This window comes from Balaenoptera physalus, assembly GCF_965194825.1.
Source record: "Balaenoptera physalus genome assembly, chromosome: 16".
Taxonomy (NCBI): Eukaryota; Metazoa; Chordata; class Mammalia; order Artiodactyla; family Balaenopteridae; genus Balaenoptera; species Balaenoptera physalus.
In genome coordinates, this window is record NC_138898.1 from 38801923 (window position 1) to 38829571 (window position 27649).

The 27649-nt window shown below is 40.4% G+C and overlaps 1 protein-coding gene and 1 long non-coding RNA gene across 4 annotated transcripts in view; both read right to left on the minus strand.

Annotated features, from left to right (window-relative positions):
* PAK5 (p21 (RAC1) activated kinase 5) overlaps positions 1 to 27643 on the minus strand; it is a 319504-nt gene extending 291861 nt beyond the window's left edge. Inside the window, exons 1-2 of one of the 3 annotated variants that reach the window (XM_082428217.1) lie at positions 23456 to 27643; positions 15549 to 15585 (exon numbers count right to left, since the gene is read on the minus strand). The gene's annotated coding sequence lies outside the window, so the exon portion shown is untranslated. Of the gene's footprint in view, positions 1 to 15548; positions 15586 to 19002; positions 20200 to 23455 lie in introns of those variants that run through there. The other 2 variants (XM_082428218.1, XM_082428216.1) reach the window with 2 other exon arrangements.
* Positions 1 to 27649, minus strand: part of LOC309644516 — a 578167-nt gene that overhangs the window by 511274 nt on the left and 39244 nt on the right. The gene's annotated exons all lie outside the window — the stretch shown is intronic.

Genomic DNA, 27649 nt, shown 5'->3' on the forward strand with positions numbered 1-27649 from the left:
AAACAGGTCTTTATCTTCGTAAGACTAGATTTTAACGGAAGTAAAGTTAGAAAAAGTTTAAATAAATGCATACCACATAGTTCACACCATGTAGTTCTAGCAGAATTAAAATCAGTTCCCATGGTGGAATGTTCATCACAGCATCGTTTTTAATAGCCCCAAACTGAAAACCAGTCAATGCCCATCGACAACAGACTAGATTAAATAAATTTGGGTATATGCAGACAGTGGAACACTATACAGCTCTGAGAATAAGTGAACTAGTTCTACATATAAAAACATGGGAGAATCTCACAAATGAAACAGTGAAGGAAAGAAGCCAGGCCCAAATAAGGACTTCCTCTGTGATTCCAATTGCAGTCACTGCTGATACAGATCAGGCTGGCAGTTACCCTGAGCACATAGTGACTACAAGGGAACACCAGGAGGGCTTCTGAGTGCTGGTGACATTCTCCATCTTGATCTGGGGCTAGAACATAGATGTATTCCCTTTGCAAAAATCCAAGTTATATTCTTAAGATTTGTGTACTTATGTATATATGTTAAGCTTCAATAAAAAATTTTTATTTTTTTTAATTTTATTGAAGTACAGTTGATTTACAATGTTGTGTTAATTTCTGCTGTACAGCAAAGTGATTCAGTTATACATATATACTCTTATTCTTATCCATTATGGTGTATCACAGGATATTGACTATGGTTCCCTGGGCTCTACAGTAGGACCTTGTTGTTTACCCATCCTAAATATACTAGTTCGCATCTGCTAATCCCAAACTCCCAGTCCTTCCCTCCTCCACCCGCGCAACCACAAGTCTCTTCTCTATGTCTGTGAGTCTGTTTCTATTTTGTAGATATGTTCACCTTGTGTTGTACTTTAGATTCCACATATAAGTGACACCATAAGGTATTTGCCTTTCTGACTTACTTAGCTTAGTACGATAATCTCTAGGTCCAACCATGTTGCTGCAAACGGCATTATTTCATTCTTAACAAAAAAAAACATTTTAAATAAAATTAAAACAAAGCCACACGATGTGATAGGTATTGCCTGGCTATTTGAGGCTTGACATCAGAAACACCTCTCTGAGCAGGTAGCACTGACGCTGAGCCCTGAACAATAAGAATGCGCCAGATAAGTCAAGTTCTTGGGTGAGCACATTCCAGGCAGAGAGAAGAGCAAGTGTAACCACGTGAGCACTGACAGGGGAGCCAGGCAGAGGAAGGTATGGGATGACGAGGAGAAGTAGACAGGGGCCATGTCACAGAAGGGCACCACTGGCTAGGTAGGCAGTTTCTATTTTATTCAGATCCATCTCGAAGCCACTGAAAAGTTCTACATAGGAAATGTTATGAAATGATTTGTACTTTTGTGAGTTTTCTTACCTGTTTAAGCCATAGTTTCATCATCAGTGAAATGGGAATAAGAAAATAAATGATCTAATGCATATAAAGGATTTAACATAGTGCTTAGCATGTCTTCAAAAATTGCTTGTTGTTAATATCTCATTCCTATTTCATAGAATTTAAGATACCAGGAATTGCAAGGTGCACCATTAGTTTGCAGATCTTTGAGAAAGCAAAAAGTGTTGCCAATTAAACTATCACAACACTATTATTTTATCAATTAGAATTTTTAGTGTACCTTGTCAAAGAATTCGTTTGGACTTCTTGTTATCTATGTCACTCTTTCAGCTTATATAAAAAGTAAAAATATAGGTTCTTACTAAAATGCCTTCCCAATCAGAATCTCCCTGTTCTGAATCACTTTTGGACTCAATCTCCCAACTCCATGTGTGAGCACTTGTAGGCAACAGCAACGACATGACGGTGGTCACCTGGGAGTCGTGTGATACTTTAGCTATCTATACTGTTTTCCATATAAATCTGGTTTAACATCTCCATGGAAAACAATATCAATACATGCCACCATTCCTTGTGAACACAGGGAGTGAAAACTGGAATGTATCTGTGGAGTGTTTGGGGTTTCTTGGGAAGAAAGGCACCGTTAGGGTCCAGGTGATGCTACGGGGCCATCCCACCCTCCCGGAGCAGCTCTCCAAATTCTCACAATGAGGTTTTGACCTTACTCACTGCTCCACCCTCTAAGCCAGACCCCCCTGCCCCCAACTCCTTCAAGGAAAAGGAGTTATTTTCATATGTCAAACCATTGTTCAAGTATAATTTTGTTCAGGTAATGGTCCCACCTCTATTATAATTCTTTGCGTCCTGAATTATCTGGCCTTCCTGGGGGCCCTAGTGATTCAAAAATAAGTCCTTATGACCATGAAAGGTCTACTGTAGCAATCCTTTTTGTCTCTACTATTTGAAAAGTTTCCTTTCTTCTGCCTACTAAACTGGTAATTAAATTTTCTTTTAAGTTTTATTGACGTATAGTTGATTTACAATGTTGTGTTAGTTTCGGGTATACAGCAAAGTGATTCAGTTATACGTATACATATATATGTATATATAGATATATATATTATTTTTCAGATTCTTTTCTATTATAGGTTATTACAAGATATTGAGTAGAGTTCCCTGTGCTACACAGTAGGTCCTTGTTGGTTATCTATTTTATGTATAGTAGTGTGTATATGTTAATCACAAACTCCTAATTATCCCTCCCCACTCCTTTGGTAACCATAAGTTTGTTTTCTATGTCTGTGAGTCTATTTCTGTTTTGTAAATAAGTTCATTTGTATCATTTTTTAGATTCCACATATAAGTGATATCATATGATATTTGTTGTCCTCTGTCTGGCTTACTTCACTTAGTATGATGATATCAAGGCCCATCCATGTTGTTGCAAAAAATGATAATTAAATTTAATCCCATCAACCGACTCCAGGGAAAATAAGATCCAACACGCTTCTATTTCACCTGCCAGATGACAGCTCCTGCCTGCCTCTCAAACAACCCAAACCAGCAAGATGCTTCCTGGGGTTTCCCCTCTGTGATGCCAGACACACAGCCTCTCATGCCAGACATACTCTGTGAAGACTGCTCTTATGAAGCAAAAAGTACGCGCACCATTCAGGGACCTCAAAGTCACACTTCAGTGGAACACCTTGGTTGAGTCATTGCAGTGTGAAGGTCAGTCTGATTTAATGGAAGTTCTGAATTACAGGAGATTGGTACTCTGGGGTCAGTGGTGCTTTGTGGTTAGGAGGGCAGACTCTGGAGAGAGAGCTCACTGGGTTCAGAAGTGGCAGTGTGACCTTGGGTAAATAACTTATCTAGAGCCTCAGTTGCATCATCTGAAATATGGAGATTACAAGAGCACTCATCTCGTGGGGTTACTGTGAGCATAATATCTGCCACATTAAGAGTGAAATAAAGGTTAGCCACCATTACCATTACTATTATTGGTTTTATTATTCTACTATAACTGTCACTCCACAGATGTGCAGTATGGGGAGAAGAGCAGGTAGGACAACCTGAACCCTCATCTTGTATCTGCTACTAACTGCTCCTGACTGAACAAATCTCTTGATTTCTCTGGCATTTCTTTTATTGACACAAAGTTGTGGTTTAATATGACCTTAAGAATATACAAGTAAGGGCATTCAACATAACAGCTTGTGGTAGAAAGGGAAGCTCAAAACCACTACAACTTTGAACCAAGTTTCCATGACTGTAAATCTGGACAATAAAAAAGTCATATCCAAATGGAAAACTTTCAAGTCTACACATAGAAGAGCCTCAGGTATCAGCAAATGAAAGTCTGCATTTATTAAGTACCTACTAAGTGCACTGTTCTGTGCTAAGCATGACTGATTCATTCATTCCTTCATTTAACACATATTTACTGATCCCTTCTTCCAGGCCCTGATGGAGACAGAAAATAAAAATAAACAGACAAAAAATATTTTTAAAAATAAACAGATGAACAAGGTAATCTCAGATGGTGAAAAAAATGTGTAGAAAGTAAACCAGAGTCACATTTAGGGTCAGGGATACTGGTTACCCACAGCGACCCTAATGAGATCCCTAATAGTATTATTACTTTTTTTTAATGCTCAGGTAATCAATGCTCAGAGTAACTTATAAATCTGATAAATTTGCACAGCTATTAATAGTCTGGACAGGGATTAGAACCTGTGTCTGCCAAGTTCAGAATCCAAAGTCTTACCCACGACACAAATTGCCTTTGTTATATGAGCGTTTGCTTAGTTAACTGTTGTGGCTAGTACAGAGTTATATACCAGGTTGGTCCCTATGATTTATATCAGATTCCAAAGCTGTTAATTCTGAGTTAAAGTGGTCGAACCAGGTGAGGCCAGACACAACCAGACTCTAGTAGTAGAATCTTCCCTGCAGGGTCACAGAGCAGCTGGGGTCATCAGCTACCTTTGTCACATAAAAGTCAGTTGGCATTTCTTTCTTTTTGTTTTTGGCCGTGCCCGCAGCATGTGGGATCTTCGTCCCGACCAGGGATCAAACCCATGCACCCTACAGTGGAAGCGCAGAGTTTAACCACTGGACTGCCAGGGACGTCCCCAGCTGGCATTTCTAAAACAAATATTCAACTGCTTCTGTTGTGAAAATTAAAACGAGGCTGAGTTTCTTTTGAAAAGAAAAGCAAAGAGAAACATAAATCCAGAATGAACACTCCCTTCAAATATATTTCTACTCACTGTTCTTTATGCCTTTTGGTCTGGAAGAAAATTATCTCAGAAAATTTTTTTTCTGGAAAGAGAGGGGAACTTAAGTCTTCTCTTTATTGGAGGAGAAAGTGGTGGAATATATGTATTTTCAAGAAGGCAACCCAACAGGAGGTAAAAGGAAGAGAAAGAGGGGGATCTGAACTGTCAATCCATCAGCATGGGACCAGCAGGTCACAGGGCCAAGTTTTACAGGAGACTAAGGGTCTAAAAGAACAAACAATGCAAACCATGTCAGGGAAAGCAAATACACCTGAACAGATGCACATAGACCCTGATGTCCCTAAGACCACTAATATTTAATCTCTGAATGGACAGATGAAATTATCATAAAGTACATATCTGATAAAATTCCATGAAAAAGACTGGAAGCATTATGGTTTCAGAGGGGCTGGAATGAGACAGAATTCCAAGTCTGTCACTTTCTCAAGAATTCATGAACATCCCAAACCAAACAAAATGGTAGGTGTACAATGTTGAAATAGAACCCAGGTTGGCAGATAGGACTGTAGAAATAATACAAAAAAGGGACTGGACATCATTTCAACTAAATAGTAACAGCCAAAATAACAGTAGTTACCAAAGGTGCTTCACAATTGGTCTTGTTCAAAAGTTGAACCTAATTAAACATGAAGCTATACAGGGCAACACAATAGCAAATCACAGAGAGGAAAATACACTCTGTATGAGAAAGCCAAAGAAAGAAACTATCAGGAGAAGTTGAGGGCTTGGGTGTATACACTTCAAGTTATTTCCTATGACAGTCAATATGCCCCCACTAACCCATATAAGTTCATTTCTCTGAGAAACATTTAGGTTGCAATTGTCACTGATTTTCCTCCCATTAAGTTAGGTTCTGAATATGCAAATGACTTTTTATTATAATTTCATACTAAATCAGTATATCCACACAAGTCTATTTCTTACCAAGGTTCCAAAATAGAAGCAGCTGTACAATGGCAAAATTAGGACACCAAGATGAAAAGCAAAGATTACAAGAGGATAAGGGAAAAGTATGTATAGTATCTTTGGAAGCTGCTATTTCCAGGAAAAACAGATATTTTCAAATACAATCAGTCCAATTAATCAGGGCTGCCAAAACTATGTGACCAGAGAAATTTCACTGGGCCAGAAAACTTTGAGAGGATATAATTACATTGGGCAATTTTACTTTTATTCACTCTAAGAAAAAAAATTTTTCATGACCACATCCACTGTTCCTGCTTCTGATAATAGCATCCTGATAACTCTTATGGGTCTTCTCTATCCCCACTCTTTGTCCAGGTGGTTTGGGAAAAAGAAACTTTACCCCTGACTTCTGACTTCAGGGATGGGTTTGGATTCCCTCTCAAGGGGGTCAATGAAAAACAAACACATTGCCTCAGGCGACATGAATTAGACTAGGAATGGGCACTGTCATGTGACCTACAAAAGCAACACCGGAACTACTGAAATTCAATCCTGAGATGTGGAATTCTTGGGCTGGTAAGCATTTTCTGGATTTTGAAATTAGTAGGAACTAAACCTAGAGCGGTAGGGGTGCGGGTGGGGGTTAGGAGAGGGGTTATCTTGCCAGCAAAATGGGAGAATCTGCCTGAGAATGCAGCCCACAAAGAAACATGCAGAGCTGAGACATGGGGAAAAACTGGCACCATAATAATATTTTTGAGCTCCTGATCCAGCTGTATTTCTGGACTCTTCAGCTATACAGATGAATAACTTCCTAGTTTCCTTGGTACCCTCTGACTTGGATCTTTGAGTTGAGTCTTTTTCAAGCAAAAGAATCCTGTTGAAGATATTCATTCTCTACTTCCCATAGCATCTGGCTACAAATACAACTTTAGCCTACAGGGAATACACCCGGAATCCCTCCTGATAATTTCAACTTTCATGAAGATGAATCAAGAGGTAGAGATCAGGAGAAGGAAAGCTTATTTTCTTCAAATGCATTTGATAAAATTCAAACCTCCCCTATGTGCAGAAGGCCACTCTTACATTAGATTCTAATTAAATTGGGCCAAACTTCTTTTTTCTGGTAGATACAAAGAAAATGCACACTTAGAGTTTTAATTTGCAGCCACAGTTTCATTAATATGAATTGACGGAAGTACATGGAGATGCTAGGGTCTCTGGATCGACTGACTCAGTCTCTGAATTTCTGCAGAGACCATTTCATACTCTCTACACTCTCCTGAAGACTACTGTCACCCTTGCCTTGACCACCAAAACCTTCGTCCTCAAACTGAATAGATAACTTTGTCTCCTTCAAAGATAAAAAGAAAAAGCTTCAGACAGGAACTTTCAGCTTCCCACCACCAAGTTTCCCAGAATCTATCCCATCCTCTCTTTTACTCCTCTTCCAGGAGAACAAACATCTTTGTCTATTTCTCCATGTGTCTGTCCTCTGGGTTCATCTTTAAATATTATCAATGATCAGGTCTCTCAACTGCATACTCCATCTCCGACTCACAACTGAATCCATCCTATCAACATTTAAACATGCTCCAGTTGATCAATTTTTATATAAAATGCTCTCTCTCAATCCAACATCCTATTTCAGCTATACCTTATAGAACTATCTTCACTCACTGTCTCCTTATACACCTGCTCACCATCTCAGTGTTCTCAAAGGAGAAAAGAAGGCAATGTGCACCCCCATGGGGCTCACTGTTTTAATTAAGGGACATGAACAGGTAAAATATTTTACACAGAGCCCAACAAGTAGTCAAGTCTCAACAAGTCACAGCATTATTATTCATTCATGTACAGCTGACCCTTGAACAACATGAGTTACTTACAGGCTGTTTTTTTTCAACAGCAAATACTACAGTCCTAGTATTAGTTGGTTGAATCCAGGGATGCAGAACCTTGGATACAAACAACTCATATAAAAAGGGCTGATTAGGGAATTCTCTGGCGGTCCAGTGGTTAGGACTCCATGCTCTCACTGCCGAGGGCCCAGGTTCAATCCCTGGTTGGGGAACTAAGATCCCATAAGTCACGCACTGCAGCCAAAAAAGAAAAAGGGCTAACTACAAGTTATACATAGAGTTTTGACTGTGTGGAGGGTCAGCACCCCTAACCCCTGTGCTGCTCAAGGGTCAACTGTATTTAGCAAAGATTTATTGAGCAAGTCTATGTGAATGGTGTCATGTGAGATGCTTTATTATAAACACATAAAATCTAGCTTCTTCCCTCAAGCCTCTCACAGTCCAGAGGGAGAGGAAGAAAGAGAACAGAAAACACACGATTACAAGGCATGCTGATCCATTCTACAAAGTCTGGACCAAATCAATGACAATACAAGCAGAATCACTGCAGAATGCCATGCAGGCTGTGGACTACAGCAATCCAGGAGTCCACGTTCACATGGACCAGATGGGAATGACGCACCCTGAAGTTTTACAACACGGAGGTCCTGAATATAAAGGAACTGGATGGTGAACCTTGAAGTTCTGACTAGGAAGAGCAAGTTCAGTTTCAACGATTCGAGCCACCAAAGATGGTAAATAAGGGCTCAATACTGATGATCCAAAGCCTATTCAGGACCACTCTTCTACTGGCTCTGACAGCTCTCCCCAAATTTCTTCTCTTCATTCCTTTAGGAACACCAGAAATTATGAAAGGATTCTCTACAGGTTTCTCTGCTCCAGGTGACAAAACTCCAGCATCCAAGGTGTTGTCTGGCATGAGAAAAATCTAGAAGGCTCCTTGATATACCAATGAGGATGAGTTTCTTAAAAACCATATCTCAAATCCAAGGATTAACAGCTATTATTTTAAGAGCACAATGATCTGGGGCCTGCTAAGCCTGAATATTCTACTGGCAATCACTGATAAGACCTTGTCAACTTTGGATCCCCTTGTTGCCCCACAACTGTTTGAAGCAGAAGGCTGATTTTAAAATACTTTCCCAACCATCCTAAACCACCTCAACTAATACAGTCTCATCAAGGGAACCATCTGGGTTATTTTTGAAATCCCCCTACAGCCTGCGAACTGCCTTCCCAATGTCCATTCCTCACTTCCTGTTGATCAAGTACCTTTCAACACCCAGTTAAAATTCACCAACATTTATTGTACACCCACATATAAAGATGACCAAGAACTGTCTCTCTGCCCTCATCATACCTGTTACACACTCTTCTTTCTCCATGCAAAACTATTTTTAGTCTGGGGTTTCAAGCAAGACCTAGACTCAAAATCACGTTTATTATCCATGCCAATAGATATAACTTTTATTTATATTTTGTCCAACTTTCCCTACTTTCACGATATCTGTTCCCTTAAAAATGATCGTGGCGTGAGCCACATTATTTGGGACACAGAGTTCCATTAATGCCTGGGAGGAGATGACTTACCAACTGGTTCACCAGTGCCCTAAAAGAATGCAATTGTATTACATGGGTTAATGATTTACTCCTGGGGAATATTTTATCCTTTCTGATTCATCACAAGGTCAATTGTAGACTTACTTCTGTCCTATTTTTCAACATTAGATGCATTTATCAGCTGCATGCTTAATTATCTAAGACTCCAATTCAGCACCTATAGCTATATTATCTCATCCGTTTGGAAATGACGTTGAGTGCAACTTACTCTGGCTCAATGCCCTTTTACCCACCGTACATGTGCTATCCTTGTCTACATCCAATCGATACACTTTCATTTGGCTAGCAAAGGATAGGGTCTTTGACCACAACTTCTGAAAGATTTCTGAAGTTTTGCAGGAACAGTCTAAGGGGACAACAGGTATGGATACAGTGAGCCCTTTTAGTCCATATGCCTATGACTTCCAACTGCCAGTACACAGACACTCAACTCACCATCCCAGTGGATGTCTAATGTCCAAAATTAAACTTCTGATTTCTCCCCCAGAAACATACTTCTCCCAGTCTTCCCTTTCTTAACTGAAGACAATTCCATTCTTGGAGTTGCTCAGGCCTAAAACCTTGGCATCATCCTTGACACCTCTCTTTGCCTCCTAACTCATACCCAATTCTGAGGAAACACCGCCTTCAAGATATGTAAGAACTGGGTCACTCCTCACCATTTTCACTGCAACAAGCCTGGTCAAGTCATAATCATTTCTCACCTGAATTTACTGCAGCATCTCTCCGCTTTCACACTTTACCCCTCTCAAGAGAGGCCAAAGTGACTCCTATAAACTATGTCAGATCCTGACCTCTGCCGAGATCTCGCCAGTGGTTCCCATCATGGTCAGAGAAAAGCCCAAGGTGTCTACTTCTGCCTCTAAGTCCCTATTGTCTCTGACCCCTCCCCTCCCTGACCTCATCTCCTTCTGTTCCCGCCCTCATTCACTCTGTCCCAACCACACTGGCCTCCCTGCACTTTCTCAACCAGTCAGGCATCCCACCTGGGAGCCTTTGCCTGGGGCTCCCTCTGCCAGTGATGCTCTTCCAGATGAATCACAGGGTAGTTTACACACGTACTTCCCTCCCCTCCTTCAAATGTCACCTTCTCAATGTGGTCTATCCCGACCCTCACTATTTAAAACTGCACCCCTTCCTGCCAGCATCTCAGCACTTCTGATCCCCCTTATCAGCTACTTTTTTCAAAGCACAGATCCCCTTCTGACATTCTATGCATATACTTATGATGTTTATTATTTACTGCCCATCTCTCCCTGTGCAGGAGGAACTTTCATCTCTGTTCACTGATGTGCCCCCATGTGCTTAAGGGCTACCCCAAATAAACACACTAGTGCACAATGAATGCCTGTTGAATGGATGAATAACTAGCTGGGGATGGTCACTGTAATATCTGTTTCCTACTTTTTATCTAGCCTGACAAAAGACAAAGTAGACGCAAGCAGACACCATCCTAATACAGAGATCAAATTCTTTTTCATTTTAATCCTACCAGTTAAGTGATTAACTTAGGCCTAAGGTTTTCTGTTTTATAGTGACATCTACAGTCATTGCATACCCTGGTCTATGTAGAAAACTGCCCTCAATGAGAGGCAATGTCTGTGCTCTGTGCTTAAAATAAAATTGAGGTCTGGGAAAAAAAAAATGGAGGGGGGACCACTTTCTAAAGTCTTCTCTCACTCTTCTAGCTCAAGCAAATAAGAACTCTAGGAACAACTCTGGAATTTTCTATCTCATTTGTTTTTCATTACTTTTTAGTAAGGTATAGGGATATCATTATTCTCAGTCACCCGAGGTGATTCCAATATTGATTTTGAGATTTTTCCAGCCATTCTATAGAATGCATATCATTTATAAGGTTCTACTTTACTTCTGTGGGTATATTTGCATTCTGAATGTTTTAGACTCTCCAGATGATAATATCCTATGAAATATGAGAGCATCCCTTTGAGTTTTGATAATCCCTACCTCCAGCACAAGCTCAAGACCATATTATTTCTTTTTCCATTTTGGTTTAATTCAAACGAAACAGGAATTTTTTTTTTTTTTTTTACAGTTATCCAGTGTTGAAAAAACATTGAAAAAGTTAGTTGTTGAAGCCTATTTATCTATGCAAATATTCCCACCAAATACCCCCAAATTCTATCCTCTTGAATAAATTTCATACCAGCACAGGAGGCTTAACTCTAGACTTATTTTCTAGGATGAAATTTTTTAAATGCGTGTTTCTATATAGATAGATTTTTTTTTTTTTTTGGCTGCACCGCAGCTTGTGGGATCTTAGTTGCCCAACCAGGGATAGAACCTGGGCTCTAGGCATTGAGAATGCAGAGTCCTAACCACTGGACCACCAGGTAATTCCCAAATGCATCTTTCTAAAATGTCATTCACCTTATAGTTGAAAAATTGGCTCATATTTTCAGGAAATGGGATGAAGAAGGAACAATATATAAGGATAAAATGATCCCAAAACATAGAGCAATCCTCTACTCTAATCCAAAGATTACAAATTCAAAAGGCTTCAAGGACCAAAAGGGTAACATAAACAAGTAAAATGGCCTGATAATACACAGTAGGGAGTGGCAGGGACTGTGGCAAAGTGAAGACTCCAAACATGGTCAGTGTTGCCAAATTTTGTATTTGTGTATGATTTTTTTTAAGAGAAGCCAGAAATCTGGATTTTTCAGAGCAATTTCACACTATGTGTGCCTAACATAACACGTCTAGGCCACAAGACTAGAAACTCTGCTCTAAATTGGCATTGTCAAATGTTTAGTACCTAATAGAATTCACAGTGTTCTCCTATACCTTCCAGTTTTTGAAGGACAGCTCAACTATATTTCACAGATAGTAAAAGTCTCCAGTTGTTGTTCCCTGATTCCTAGTTGTTAGTAGGCTCTTGGCAGTAAGTGTTTCTTTCAACCAGTGTAGACTGCTAATATGCCAACGTAGGTACTGCGGCAGGAACCCAAGCAAAAGTAAACACAAACTGCAATCATAGAGACTATCTATATGCTGCCTTTAAAATCCTTGCAGTTATCACCCTACAGTCTTCTATCTCTGGGAATCCCGTCACAAATACATCTGACCAGAAGCCTGAAGAGACCCTGGATCCCACATTGGGGAACCCCTTGCTTGGACCACTGGCTTTGATTAATTTCCATCCCAAGCCTTCCCGGTTTTTCTCACTTCATAGCGCATCCGTTACTATGGAAACAAGTACCAAAGACTAGGGCAGAACTGAATGAAACCCCAGCTTTCAGTATAAAAATCAATTGATGTTCAAGCAGGGGTCACATCACCAACCAAGAATATCCATACCAGGTTAAAGACAATGGAGCAGTAGCGTAAGTTGCATCTAGTAATCAAATAATTATTCTTAATGTTTTTCAAGAAGCTCAGTTTATTTACGCTATTGTTGGAAAGCTGGCTCCTAGCTTATGGTTTGCTTCATTACTTTATTTAGAATGTCTACTTTATATCCATATCCAAAATTAGAATTTGTCTCTAACCAGAAACAGAGAGCATTAATCTTTCCTTCCATGTGTCTTTCTGTTACAGAAAGTAGAAAACAATTACTAGCATACAACTTTTTCTTTTTTTTTTTTTTTAAGGAAATGTATTAAGATCAGATCATTGCTAGGTTCCATGCCAGAATTTTAAATCATGGAATTACTCTTTTGCATTTGGATTCATTTTTTAGCCTAGGTAACATCCATTCATCCACAAACTCAAAAAGACCTGACCTATGTATGTATGCATAAAGCTAGGTGCTAGGGACACAAAGTCGAAGAAACAAGGTATCTTCTTTGGAGTTCTCAGTCTAGTACAAGAAGGAAATAAAGTTAGAAAACATCTGCAAAAACATTCTAATGAGTGCTTTGAGAGGTTTCCCAGAACCATGTGGAAGAATTTGGAAGGGGAGGGGGATAGCTGGTAGGAAATTTTCAATGAGAAGCTGATCATCAGATGATAAGATGTTCATTTTGGGGTGGGAATGAAGACAAAGACCAGATCGGAAGCTGATACCATGTCTAACTGAGAGATGCCATGGGGAGTGACAGTGGGGCCAGAGAAGGGCATGTTCAAGAAAGTTAAGTTGATGAGATTTAGGGACTCCTTGGGTGTGAGGAGAAGGGAGAATAGAGCCAGCTTGGAGCAGTAAGACAGGACACAATTTGGAGGTAGCTCGTATCTTCAAAACTCTCATAAAGGGCAAAACAAACTACTTTAACTCAAGTTATAAATAATCGTTCTTCAAATATTACTGGAAAAATCTTTTTGTTTCCATATCTCTAAAATCTAGAGAAGAAGGAACATTGTCCTAAAAACCACACAGGAAGAAAGCCTTACATTCAGCTTCTGTAAGATTTTCTTCCCTTTAACTCCCCTCCTCCATCAGTGTTTACATTTTTAGAGGTTAAATTATACCCACGTAGCAACTGCTCCTACTCTGGAGGAAGAAGCTTTCTTTGAAACAAATGAAGTATAAGTTTTCTACTCTTTCCTTCCAAGAAGCTCTCTTCCTGGGTCAGTAAACGGCAGTGGGGCTAAATTTGGTAAGGGGGCAATTCAGTTGACAGTAAAGAACAATTAGCTGGGAAGTACATTTGCATGACACAAATGACTATCCTTAAAAGCAAAGGTATCATGTTCCATCTAGAAAATAGCTAAAGAGTTTCTTAAATAGCATGTCAAGCTTGAATGTGAATTTGAATTGAGAAGTGCAGCTAACAACTGCTGACTCTATCACAGATCTATTTGCGATTGAAGGTGTGAGTGACGGAGCTCTCCCCCATCCTCCCTCCGTCTGTAATTTATTAAAAGAGTGATGGAAGCAATAATGTTGGGATAAAGTCATCTTGATTCAGTGGGACAGTGATGTAATGGAGGCTTAGGGATATGAACTGTGCTTTATAGGAAAGACAAAGGGACTCTTCATTGCCAATTTACCTTCAACACCAATGACACAAATGGCAATTTCCTTGAAAACTGTTAGAGGGAATCCCATAACTGACATCTATTTTAAAATGTAAATTAAATTTGTTTTTTATACATGCAACCAAAGATTGATTTCTGGTTTTGATCATACGGTTAATCATAATACTGAACACATCAAGGCAGTGAATGCTTTTCCCTTTTCTTTTCCTGAGGAAATTTACATGAACCGAAATGCAAAATCAGAGGATTTGAGAGTCAAAGAGGGTTGATTAATCCAGCGATTCTTAAATAATTGAAGGTTCAAGGACTCCAAACAAAACTTCTTATCTACTGAGTTGCCATATGCAACAGTCTATAAGGACACTGGATTCAGATGAGTCAGGGTTTGACTCCTCTGCATGACATTTTGCCTTGAGTAACCTACTTTATAGAGCTCTTATGATGATTAATTAAGATACACAGGTAGGGACTTCCCTGATGGTGCAGTGGTTAAGACTTCGCCTTTCAATGCAGGGGGTACGGGTGTGATCTCTGGTCAGGGAGCTAAGATCCCATGTGCCTCATGGCCAAAAAAACCCCAAAAAAACAAAAACATTTAAAAAAACAGAAGCAATATTGTAACAAATTCAATAAAGACTTTAAAAATGGCCCACATCAAAAAAAAAAAATCTTAAAATAAAAGATACACAGGTAAAATACTTGGATACGGGCTTAACACATCTTGCTCAACATGTTAGCTATAATCACAGGAGTGCAAGCTACTTTTCTTATAATCTACATTGCTGCTGCATGAGTAGCAAATTGTGTGCGTGTTTGTGTACGTTGAGTGCATAACTGAATGTGACCTTTTTAAAACAGTTACCCGAGCAGGCCCAGTCCTAACATTTGAGAGGGCAACAGCACCAATGGAGTCTTAATGACTATATATCTAAATATTTAAATATGATAAATCAAGCTAAAAATTGTTAAATAGGTTCTATCCGCCTAGCCTGATAAATATGCCTCCAAAACAACCTAGAAGCCAGGTTTAAACTTAGAAGACTGGAGTGTGATGAATTGGGAGATTGGGATTGACATATATACACTAATATGTATAAAATAGATAACTAATAAGAACCTGCTGTATAAAAAGAAAAAACAAAAAAAAAACAAAAAAAAACTTAGAAGACTGGAATCCCAGAACGTGGCTAAGTAAGTGGATCCAGTCTCCCACCCTGCCACCTTGCTCTTTCTGCCCTGGACTTGAGGTCCTGGGTGTGGACTATGAGCTCCATCCACACCTCCCACTAATAAACAGTCTTTCCTTGACCCACCTTGGGCCCCGGAGCCTCATGAGAGGGCAAGTCCAATGTCCCAGGTATGCAAAGCAGGGCACAGTGGGGGCCAAGGTAGCACATGGGCTCTGAGTGGTGCAGGAGGGCTTGGCTGGAAAGGTACCCAGAGGCTGAAGAACACAGCAGGTGAGCTCTTTACGAGGCAGTATCCAGGGGCCCCTCTTGGTTAATTTAAGATTTCCTCTGTCCTGTTTTTAGTGCAATTAAAGAATAATTACCTTTTTCTTTTTGCTTTCCATTTGCAAGTCTTCTTTCCTAAGGGAAAAGTTTATAAACAGTTATAAAAGCAATGTGAACCTGAGAATAACCTGAACAACCACAGACATTTCCTATTTATGATGAGACTGATCTATGGGTGATTTTTTAGTATTACAAATCAAAAGTTACTTGAGCCCAGAGCCCAGTATTCACAGTGGACTAAACTCAAACACGACTATAGGACTTGCTCAGTGTAGGATAATTCAGAATAAAAAGAAGCCTGGACTTGTGCTGTGGTCCCATCCATTTCCAAACTATATCTCTTGCTTCCCCTAAACTGTTTCTTTCAGGTCATCCTTTCACTGGCTCTGGTCTCACCTGAGAATGGTGTCTTCCCTTCAAAAATCCTGCCCATACGTGAAGATCAAGTCTGAAAAGCCAGCTTCTTCAGGACATGTCCTGCTAACTCCAGGAGAAAATAGCATCTCCTGTGTGGGGCACCATCGTGCACACTGTACCACAAACCTTGAGTTCCTTGTGATTCTACATCTCAGCAGATGTTCCCTCTGAAGGGGGAGGTGGGGATGCCTGCTATTCAACCCTGTTGGTCCCCAAGTCCTGGGCTAATGAACACTTTTATTCTTTTTGTTTGGTCTGGCTTGGGTTTGGTTGTTTAGCACCCATACCGTCTTTTTTGGTTCTCTCATTGGAAAAAGGGTCATGGGACTGCGAGTCAAGGTGCCTTCCCCTCCCTGGTGCCAAGTGAACTGGGGGATGGGATGGGGAGAAGCTCCAAGTACAAAAACCGGTGGACTGGGGCCTAGCCTGGGCAAAATGTTCTTGTTTGGAGCCTGTTTCTCTAGTCCATGATATCTAGACTCTAGAGCTGGCTAGGCTCTGGTTTGCTTCCAAGCCTGTTTTTTGCTGGTGGTGGTGGTTTGTGGGGACACTCCCATTCCTGGCAATTCTTTTAGCTATCTGATAGCCTTCTAGTAAATTCTTTTTGCTCCATTTACAGAGTTTCTTTCACTTGCATGCAAACTAAGAGTCATTGCTGACACACTTAGCAGAGCCCCTAAGACATAATCAATAAATGTCACATAAATGAATCCTTATAACCTAAATGTGTATTGTTGCCATATTTGTAAAAGTGAGTGTTTTTTTCTAACTCACAATATGTTATCATTGACTAAATTTTGAAAAATTCAGAAAGGTATAAAAAATATAAGCCATCCATATTTCTACTGCCCAGACAATGCCTAACTTTGTTTTTTTTCCAGTTTTTATATGCCTATCTGTGATATTTCTGAAACACATATCATTGTAATGCAGTAGTGCATTTGGTTAATTCCAGTTAAAATTGTTGTGAAGGTTGTTCCTTGTTATTACATAATCTTTGAAATGATCACTTTTAATATGTGCCATAGTCTATCACTTGGGGGACTTTAAAATACCTTTAACCCACCCCCAATTTTTTTTTTAAATAAATTTTATTTATTTATTTATTTTTGGCTGCTTTGGGTCTGTTGCTGCGCACGGGCTTTCTCTAGTTGTAGCGAGCGGGGGCTACTCTTCGTTATTGTGCGTGGGCTTCTCATTGTGGTGGCTTCTCTTGTTGTGGAACATAGGCTCTAGGTGCACGGGCTTCAGTAGTTGTGGCACGTGGGCTCAGGAGTTGTGGCTCACAGGCTCTAGAGCACAGGCTCAGTAGTTGTGGCGCACGGGCTTAGTTGCTCCGCGGCATGTGGGAATCTTCCTGGACCAGGGCTCGAATCCGTGTCGCCTGCATTGGCACGCGGATTCTTAACCACTGCGCCACTAGGGAAGTCCCCACCCCCAATTTTTATATAGATTGTTTTCAAATTTTTTATTATTTTAGAATAATATAACAAACAATCCTCCATGTAAGTTTTTGTCTGCATCTACTTCCTTAGCAAAAACTAAAAGAAGCCAGAGAACCAGTGTGTCAAGTAATCTGAACTTTTAAAAGCTTTTGACATATATTTTTAAATTGTTCTCCAAAAAGGTTGTATCATGTAATTCTTCCACCAGTAGTAATGTGAATGTCCTTCTCACTGTATCCTTGCCAGTACTGAGTATTTTATTTATTTTTATTTATATATACATATATACATTTTGCTGGTTTAATCCATGAAACATGGCATCTCATTTTTGTTTTAATTTCCATTTCTGTGATTAATTGTAAGAATATTTATTAAATATGTATATTAGCCTTTGTATTTCTTCCTTTTTAATTATTCAGATATTTGGGCAATTCTATTGGGGTGTTATTTTCTACTTACTGATATCTAAGAGTTCTTCGGTGTGATTATTATATTAACTGTTCTGTCATGCTCAGAGACAGAAAATATTTTTCTCCATGATTATTTTTTGCTTTAAACTGTATTTTTTTGCATGCAAAAGTTTAAAATATATTCAAATTTATCTTTTGCTTTATGAGTCGTTCCATTAATTTTATATTAAAAAGTCACTGCCCTAAAATTATTAAATATTTTTTCTGGCTTTCTCACCTGGCAGATAAACTTTCCAATTTGGAAAGTTAGTCTAGTGAGTCATGTAAACAGAGGTTCTTAGTTGAATGTTTTCTATATACTTAGCCAACTTCCTTGACTCTTTGGTCAAATATTCCTGTTTCAAAATGCTTTCTCCATCAAGTTCTGTTTCCAAAAACTACCTGAGTCTATTTCTAGACTATTCTATTCCATTGAGCTATCTATTGATTTTTACACCAGTACTACTCTGCTATAATGATTGTAGTTCAAGGATCAGATTTATTTTTCTTTCTGGAAGGGCAACTCACCCCAACCTCCATATATATTCTTTTGCAAAATTTTCTTGACTAATGTCATACAATTATTCTTCCAGATGAATGTTAGAATCATTTTCACAAATTTTCCCAAATCCCAATGCAATAAAACTATACAACTGATGGTGGAAAAATAACCATATCATAATATCTATCTTTCTATCCAAGAATAAGGCATGTTTTCATTTGTTTGTTTCTTATTTTATGTGTCTGGGTAAAATTTTATAGCTTTACTACATGAGTCCTTAGATATTTTTTTCCAAGTATTGGTATTTTATGTACATTTCCTATTCTTCTTAGATAATATATATTTTTGTGGATTCATGAACAGAGTCATTTTCTACTGTATTTTTAGTTGGTAAATACTGGCATTTGAGGTAATCCTTGATTTCTGAACATGTATTTTATAACCAACCACCTTACTGACCTCTCTTATTAGTTTCTTTAGGTTTTAGTTGACTCAACTGTATATCCATTGCTTTTAAACAAGATCAAGATACAGTGTCTGATTTCCTCCTTGCTTAGGTAAAAAGTAATACATAAGCATATGCATTAAATGATACTTTTATTTATTTTTACAAATCACCTATCATGCAACTACTAAAATGACATGAAATTGAGGCCACCCTAGAAATCCAAAATATAACCTGTGTTCCCGTGTTGAACCACCTTCATTTCCCTCAGGTACTCAGTCTTGCTATTCAAAACTACCAGAAAGGGCTCTAAAAGAGAGAGATTAAGTCAATTCTCACTTGGATTAAACAGGACAGATAAAACAATTCAGCTGGTGATTAAGAATTCTGACAACTGTGGAAGACAAAGAAACACACCAGGAACCTGTTTTCACATAAAGAGCAATTTGGCTCCTATTTTTAACCCCAGAGACAATAGGCAAGATAATTTTTAAAGTAGAGCAGAGTCCACCTAGATATGTTCAGAAAGCAACTGCGTGCACTTCTATACATGAGCAGATTCTTTTTTCCCCAGAGAAGCACAGGTTTCCTATTTTGAAAGATCAGGATAATAGTATTTAATTATTAATTCATCAAATATTTGTTGTGCATCTAATTTGGGTTCTGTATTATTGGGAAAGACTGGAGAGCCATCTGTAGTAATGAGTAGGAATAGGGATGAAAGAGAACCTGGCATATAACAAAAGCTCAATATATTATTAATTATTATTATTACACATCAGGATTATTTATTGTTACCGTTAATCTCTAGAAGGCTAAAAGTCTGGTTCACCACTGTCTTCCTAGGGCCTAGCATGGAAAATGTAAATGTCTAACAAATATTTGGGAAATTTTGTTGACTGACATTTTCACAAAAGCCTCAGTTGCCAGAAAATATTTTGACTCAATTCTTAACTTCCCACTTAAAATCAATTCTTCAAAGATGCATTTTTTAAAGCCAAGAAAAAGTCAGAATGAGATTCTAAATTGCCCTTTTTATATAAGTAGTAAAGAAAAAAGTTTCTAAAAAATTATATCTTTAAATTGGCACAGAAAAATGCTGTGAGGAAGAGTATTCATTCCTTTACTCATTCACCATTTATTAAGCATCTTCTACATGAAAGACACAAAAGGCCATCAGAGCTTACAGACATTAAATGAATAGCCAAACAAATAAATAGGAAACTGCAAATTGAGGTAAGTGCTATGGAAGAAAAGTAGAAAGGTGATGATAGATTTGGGTTGGTGAGGAAAGGAGATCAAGGAGGCCCAAAGGGGGAGTACAGCTTGGACTGGCAAAGTATAGGGGAAAGTGCTTGGGATGTTCAAGAAACAGATCAGTATGACAGGAGTCATAGAAGAAGAAGAAGAGATGCCCAAGATGAGGCCAGCAAAGTCCCCAAGGCTCCAAGAGTCTCTGGAAACTGTCCCAGGTACATGAATGCATCTTATGCAGGGGACTGACATGACTCTATCTGTTCTGGATAAAGGATTGGAGGGGCCAAGCAGAGAACCAGGAGTCTTGTTAGAAAGTTATACTAGTGGACCAAGTGAGAGATGATGACAACTTGAAGTTTGATGGTGGTGGCAGTAGGGATGGAAAGAATAATCTATCAAGATTTTAGAGATATATGTAGAAGACAGAATTTGCAAGAATTTATGATAGTTTTTGATATGGAGGACAAAGGGAATAGAGGTATCAGAGATGATTCTTGAGTTTCTGGCAACTCCATGGACAGTGGTGCCATTTACCAGGATAAGAAAGATTAGAAAGGTGTTAAGATTGCGGTATTTTTGTTACTGCTGTTATTTTTGTTGTTTAATATGGTTTTCTGTTCTTTGTTTGCATTGTGTTGGTGGGGTAGCAAAAAGGGAGGAAGGCAAACATTAACAAATCCATTTGGGACAGGGTATGTCAGGTATGTTACCTGTACAAGATTGAAACCCTGGACTGACTTGGTTTCCAGACAAGTGACATTTGTATAAATGAGATACCTTTGAATGCTGTTCTTCCCTACCATGTTTGGGTATATAAAACCTCAAACATGTTAGCTGAATTAAATAAGCTTTAAAGTCTTTTCTGAACCCATACTATTTTACGTTTACATCCTGCTGGTAGGCTGACATAATACTAATACTGTCATTAAATATAGATCATAGGGTGTACCAGGCTGAATAGTGTCCCCCCCAAAATTCATACCTAACCGGAACCTAAAAATGTGACCTGATTAGGAAATAGGGTCTTTGCAGATGTAATCAAGTTAAGATGAGGTCACACCAAATTAGGGGGGTCCTAGATCCAATATGAATCCAATACGAATGGTGTCCTTATTTACAGAAGGGGGAACTCCACCATGTGAAGATGGAGGCAGAAATTAGAGTTATGCTGCCACAAATCAAGGAATACCTGCGTCTGCCAGAAGCTGGGGGAAGCCAGAGAGGATCCTCCTCTTGAGGCTTCCGAGAGAGTATGGCCTTGCCTAAACCTTGCCTATGGACTTGTAGTCTCCAGAACCGTGAGAGAATAAATTTCTGCCGTTTTAAACCCTCTAGTTTTTGGTAATTCGTTATGGCAGCCCCAGGAAACGAATACAGTTAGGAAGATTAAATGAGATCACATGTTTGAACTTGTCTAGCTTAACACAGGGCACAGAGTACGGGCTAAACAAACCTCCATTTCCCTTCCTCTTATAACAATCACCTGCATTGGTTGTGGTTTAGATTATGAGTAATCCACACACCTACCCATTTAAGTCTTAAGGTTAAGTCTTACTAGTTCTAGACTTGTTTTACAGATGAGGAAACTGAGGCTTGGGAAAGTTAAATAGCTTGCCGAAGATCACAAAGCTAAATATGAAAGCGTCAGAGATCAAACTCAGCTGTCTCATCACCAAGGTGACTAGACAGCCTAGAACACCTGCCTCTTACACCTGCAACATTTTAGCAAAATAGCAAAGTGAAGGAGTGGGGGGAGGCACAGTCAAACTGTTTTCAGTGCCTGCAATTAAAACTCATATTTGTTAACAAAACAACAATTTCAGGGACCTAGTACAATCAATCTCTACCCATTCACAGAGGAGCACAGAAACCGTCATTCTAAGAGCAATTATATCAATGAATATGCCATCAACTTCTACTGCTTCCATTAGCAGTGCTTCTGCTTTGCACATATGTATTCCAAGTCAAGGTATTATCATCAGACTGGACATTTATGGCTTTAATTTAATTAAGTGCATTTTCTTCTAGCATCTCCCATTTCATTTTGATGGTACTCTAACTCATTCTTGCCACCTAAGGAGCCCATAAAAATAAATACTGTAAGTATGGAGGGAAGTGTCTCTAAACTTGAGATGTCGCAGATGTCCATCCTTTAAATTATAAAGCAAAAAATAAAAGCATATTCTAAATTTACCTTCCCTCCCTAACTCAGTGAGTTGTAGGGCTGAATAAAACAGACATACAAATGTAAGGTGCAGAGCTGTTATTATGGAGTGTCAATTTCGTAGAATTCTAGTGTAGGAGGGACTTCTAAAGAGTGGTCTAGTCCTTCTGCACTCAGGTAACATAGTATCTACCTAACCTCAGAAAGGAAAAGGATGCACTGACAGGTTTTGTGAGTTACCTAAGACCCTATGCCTATTTCTTGGTCGAACCCTGTGGAATGCCAGGTTTCCTGATTTCCCCAAAAGTGTATTCTGCCTTCCAAAGCTGTCATTAACTATTAACGATGACACTTTCCTCTGGCTTTGTGCCAACTTTTCTTTTTTTTAAATTAATTTGGCCTTAAAAATAAAAAAAAAGACCACCATAGAAACCCCCAATGCTTCAAATTCCCTTAATTGATACCTAATGCTGAATTGCCTCGCGTCCCAGGTTTAAAGCTCCAGATACACACACATGCGTTTAAGAAAGGCGAACATGCTTCTCCTTCAAACTGGGCACTGATGATCTCTGGACTTTTCAAGTTTACCCTCCAGGAGGCCGACATCGCAGGAAATTTTGACAAGAGTTTGGATCCGAGATTCTCTTGCACGCTTTGTCCACACCCGTGCCCACGAGCAGAAGTTCTCTCTCTCCATTACAACCCACCACGCGCACACACGCATACACCAAGGCAAGTAACAAAGGAAAAGGCTCAGCTATTGCATCCTCCAGTCTACACCTGCCAAGAGACAAAAACCAAACGGGAATCCTGCCCTGGCAATATGTCCAACACTTCTCGGGGGAAGCAGGCACCGTGGCACCCCCCGGGCGTGAGCGGCTGTATACACAAAGAACTGGTGCTGGGCTTGCCAGCTGTCCGGGGGACCAGTGCACTCCCAGGACTGGAATCCGGGGTTCTCCCCCACGCCCTCCTGCCCAGCAGAAAAGAACTACCCTTTATTTGACCCATAGAGAGCCCAGGCTGGATGGCAGCGCATGGGTGTGGGGGGCGGGGGGGCGTCCCCGGATCCTTTTCCTCCAGCCAGCCGGTCCCCAGCCTTTGGCATCTCCTAGGAGATGCACAATTGCGCGCTGTCACAGACGTCCGTTTCTCATCCTCTCCCGGCAAACCAAGATGCCCGGGTCCCAGCCGTGCGCATCCCCGCAAGCGCCCCTCCCCGCGCCCGTATCCACCCAGGCAGCCCCGCCAGGCGCGCCTGCCTACCTGGTCGCTGGCTGTCAGCGCAGCGGCGGTGCCTCATCCCCTTCTCCTCCTCGGTTGCTACAATGCTCGGAGAGCCATGTTCCGGGTCTCCCCGGGCGCACGCCGGGCAACTACTACGGGCAGGGTAGGGGCAAGGGGGGCGGGGACCAGCGGGAGGGGGTGGGAGGCTAAGCCAAAGCTTTCTACTCTCCACGCAAGCCTCCCCCAGCTACTGAGCATGCCCAGCTGCCCGGCTTACCCCTAGGAGGACTTTCCAGGAGCGCACGCAGCTGTTCCGGGTTTTCGTGGCAGCCGGCTGGAGGCAGGCGGTAGCAGCTGCGGGGTGTGGGGGTGGAGAGGGGTCGGGGGGAGGGTCGGGGGAGTGTCTCCACGTCGCGGAGCTCCGAGCTGGAGAAAGCCGCCTTTCGCCCATCCGCTCACACTTTGCCTCTGCCCTCCTCGGCCAGGCAGCTCCTGCACGCCTCCTCCCCACACACTCGGGGTTTGCAGAAATTTTGTGCAGGACCAAAGCGGGTCTGAGCTATGCTTAAGGGGAGAGCGAAGGGAGGAGGGGGCGGGGCTGAGAGGCAGATCCTTCCGCTAGCCTCATTGCTATCACCTGGACCCGTGCTTCTCAAACTTCAAGGTGCCTAGGAATTAAAATGCGTATTCGGATTCAGGTGGTCTGGCCTGAGATCTGAGAGTCTACTGGCCAAACAAGCTCCCAGGCGACGCTGATGCCGCTGGTCCTCCGACCACACCGAGCAGCAAGGATCGAGAGAATCCCTCTCTCTGTGACCTCTGAGTGGCCCTCCTTCAGTCAGCCACCCCAGAAACGTTCGCTGGCACCCACAGAGGCCCCTCCTACCTACAGACGGTTTGGCACCTAACAAGTGAAGATGCCCTCGGGATGTTGTGCCCACCCGGAAGGAATCTCAGTAGGGCTGGGGTCTGAGTGCCCAGCACAAACTGGCTACTTTCTGACTTAGAATTTGAGGCTTAGGGGAAGCTGGACTTGTCCATGCTTACTTTGCTAGTTGGGTAGCAAACTAGTTGCTAGTTGAGCCTCTACTCAAGTCTGAAACAGCCTGACTTGACTGTCCCCCGCCTTTCCTGATATGAGACAAAAGCTCAGACTGGGCATCAAAGTGTCAATTTATTGTACATGTAATGGTAAGGCTGGGCTTGCCCAATTAAGAAGACTGACAGAACATGATAAGAATAGCGTATTTATGTACCAAGAGATGACAGTGCTTTCTGATGAGTGATGTTTGGATTGAAGCTTGTAAAGATACCTTGTGGTTCATCTTAAATCCCTCGGTTGCCCACTCCCTTCCCAACCCCTGAAGGCTCCAACATTTTTAAGAATATTTACTATCCAGGCTACAATGAGAGAGATTCACAAAACCAGTCTTCTGTTTTCAACCTCGGAAATGAAGAAGTCACACCCTTTTCTGTCCTTAACTGCCCCAATAATACCCTCAGGAGCTAGTGATATGGTATCTGATCCCACAACTGGATAGCAGATTAAAAATAAAGGTTTGTATCTGTGGGTACCCTGTTACACTCAATAACTCTCAACAGTTTTCTAGTTAATGGTACAGTATTTAACATTTCCCTCTTGCTTGTTTCCCATTTGCTCAGTACCCTCTGTGTAGTAGCTGTCATATCAAAACAGGAACCATATGATAAATGGATGATTATTTTTCTCCCTCAATATTCCTATGTATAAAGGAGAAATATGTCCTGGTATATCATACCCTGTTTTTCTGTTTAAAGGAATAGGAGTCTCTAAATCCATCTCTTTATTTTCTAAGTCACACACATAGCCCTAACTACCCACCTAACACCCCCACTCCCACTCCCACCATTATTTGCATAAATATTTTCTATTTTTTACTTTCTTGTATGTGTGCTTGCACAGATGCAAAATCCAGAAATTATAGAGGTGTTGTTTATTTGCAATTGATTGGTATCAATCAATTAAAATTTTGCTTTGAAATATTGAACTTCACTGACTTAAACTATCTTTCCTGTCCTACATAAAGCTTGTGTTTTTGTGGTTGTGTCTACTGGTTAGATACTATGATTATTGTTAGTTGCCTCAAATTCATTTAGGAGTTAGGCAAGGTAAACATTCTAAATGAATAGTAATACTATTTCTGTAAACACTGCATTGCACTAGATCCTAGGGGTTTTCTTTTTATACAGACAATGACATTTCTTGAGAGTTTAGCAGGCAAGATACTAAGGACCAACACCCGTGGGTGGGAGATATAGGGGGCAGTGATGGGTAGAGGTAGAAGTCAAGCTATAAACGGGCCAGTAACAGTCTTGGGCCCTCCAGGGAGCTCTGGAGCTAGGATGACCCTTCAGAGTTGTCCTGAGTTGGTTTGAGTTGTCCAGTCCTTTATATACTAACATTAATTATTGAGTATGAGCTGCCTTGCAAGGGACTTGAACTTGAGACAAGGCAGCTCCCTGAAGCTGAGACAATCCCTGAAGGAGAGAACAGCTGGAGGCCTTCTTCTGGCAGTAGTTCCACAGCTGCGGTAACAGGTCCTTTATTTAAGGGGATCTGGGTAATACGTTACTTTCTCCACTACACACTAATACATTTATTGACTATATCAATTTTGAATACACAAACTAGGACTGCACTAATTTGTCAGAGGGATTCCAAAACTTTATTTTTAAATAGGTAATAGACTTTCTCCAATGCTCAGTTCTAAAAGTTGGAAATTAACCTGTAATCAGCAATTGGGACTGTTGGAGGAGGTAATTGAGAGGACACGACCTCTGGTTGACCCCTGAGCTGCATCTGGGTGATCAGAGGCTCCTCACCCCCTCCCATGTCCTTGAAATGTACACCCTGCCCACTGTTCCCACAGTGGGACCTGGTTCCGGGGACACATGAGAGAGAATGTATTGTTGGGACCATCAGAATGGGGTATGTGACTGAACCTGAAACTGCACCTCATAAGGGACTCGAACTCACAATCTTCCAACTGAAACCACACAACTCGTCTCAGGACTTACTGAAGCTCAGGTTCTTTATGTCTTGCCTCAGAAAGAATTCAGTGAGAGACAAAAAGTGATAGGTAAGAAGTAGATTTATTTCATATAATCACAGCAACATCTTTTATGACCCACCTCCTAGAGTAATGAAAATTAAAACAAAAATAGACAAAAGGGACTTAATTAAATGTAAAAGCTTTTGCACAGCAAAGGAAACCATAAATAAGACAAAAAGACAACCCTCAGAATAGGAGAAAATATTTGCAAACGAGGCAACTGACAAAGGATTAATCTCCAAAATATACAAGCAGCTCAATATCAAAAAAATAAACAACCCAATCAAAAAATGGGCAGAAGACCTAAATAGACATTTCTCCAAAGAAGACATACAGATGGCCAAGAGGCACATGAAAAAATGCTCAACATCACTAATTATTAGAGAAATGCGAATCAAAACTACAATGAGGTATCACCTCACACCAGTCAGAATGGCAATCATCAAAAAATCTACAAATAATAAATGCTGGATATAAAGCAGAAACTAACACACCATTGTAAAGTAATTATACTCCAATAAAGATGTTAAAAAATTTTTAAAATAAACAAAAATTAAAAAATAAATAAATGCTGGAGAGGGTGTGGAGAAAAGGGAACCCCCATACACTGTTGGTGGAAATGTAAATTGATACAGCCACTATGGAGAACAGTATGGAGGTTCCTTAATAAACTAAAAATAGAACTACCATACGACCCAGCAATCCCACTACTGGGCATATACCCAGAGAAAACCATAATTCAAGAAAACACATGCACCCCTATGTTCATAGCAGCACTATTTACAATAGCCAGGACATGGAAGCAACCTAGATGTCCATCAACAGAGGAATGGATTAAGAAGATGTTGTACACATATACAATGGACTATTACTCAGCCATAAAAAGGAACGAAATTGGGTCATTTGTAGGGATGTGGATGGACCTAGAGAGTGTCATACAGAGTGAAGTAAGTCAGAAGGAGAAAAGCAAATAATGTATAATAATGTATATATGTGAAATCTAGAAAAACGGTATAGATGATCTTATTTGCAAAGCAGGAATAGAGACACAGATGTAGAGAACAAATGTATGGATACCAAGGAGGAAAGGGTTGGGGTGGGAGGAATTGGGAGACTGGGATTGACACATATACATTTTGAT